At 34.2% G+C, this 1,022-nt stretch overlaps 1 pseudogene; it reads left to right on the top strand.

Annotated features, from left to right (window-relative positions):
- LOC102488626 (60S ribosomal protein L29 pseudogene) overlaps positions 1 to 1,022 on the top strand; it is a 58,954-nt pseudogene that overhangs the window by 17,758 nt on the left and 40,174 nt on the right.

Here is a 1,022-nt window from a genome sequence, read left to right as displayed (position 1 = left end):
CAAAAACCCTCAAAAAAAAAAAAAAAAAAAAAGAACCATTCCCCCAGTATGATCTAACTCATTCTTTTTTGTGTGACCAGTTAAAGCTGTCTTCAGAGTGAAGCTGAATTGTGCTTATCTCTAGCTTGTATTAGCTTAGAATCCAGGCTCAAATCCTTCACCCCACCTCATGAATGGGACTAAGGGTACTCCTGCCATGACCCTCTGGATTTCCAGTGTTTAAACAGTACCCTTAATTAATTTTCTTCGAGGTTTATGAAGTAACTGAAATATTTTTAAATGTTAACTAAATAGACTTAGTTCATCTAAAAAAAAGTTACTGATTTTCTTCTATGCCTTGTTTTCCAGATTTAAGGATTTTTGCCTTGTCTTGAGCTGCCAATAGGGTCATGTACCTATTATTGGAACAGAATCTTAACCTGTTTCTTGGTTTTAAGTTTTAAGCAAAACTCTTTCAGCATTTTTTTTAAATTCTGATTTATTAAAGCTAAAACTGCTTTTTTTGAAATTAAAAAATATTTTAAAATACCTATTTAATGACTATAGTAAACTATATAGCATCAGCTAGGTGCTACTTTATAGTATATTCATTCTACTCAGAGTTTCATGCCTAAAATCAGAAATGTATTCACAGATATGCATATATAAGCTGAACTTACAATTGAAAATAGATTAAGATATTTTGTGAATCAACAAAATCAGGGGGAAGGAATGGAAAGCAACTGTAGATACCAGAGACATTGTTGTAGAAGGGTGGGAAATGGTAGAGGTTGAGAAATGGGGGGGGTAGCATATATATGAATCAAGAAATGGAAATTATTTGTCAACAATAGTATGTATGATTAAGCCACTCTACAGTATATTCTGGATGGGAAGTCACATTTTGTATGCTCTGATGATGCTCAGTGAATGAATGTAAAATAAAATTTTTTTTAAAATGAGGGACCAGCAGTTAGCGTAATGGCTATGTCGCTGGACTCCCATGTAGTTGACTGCGGTTCGCATCCCGGACCCGGTGGCTT

Source organism: Tupaia chinensis, unplaced genomic scaffold, assembly GCF_000334495.1.
Source record: "Tupaia chinensis unplaced genomic scaffold, TupChi_1.0 Scaffold138988_1, whole genome shotgun sequence".
NCBI classification, from domain to species: Eukaryota; Metazoa; Chordata; class Mammalia; order Scandentia; family Tupaiidae; genus Tupaia; species Tupaia belangeri.
The sequence above is the reverse complement of the archived record's forward strand: the minus strand, read 5'-3'. Positions and strand labels throughout refer to the sequence as shown.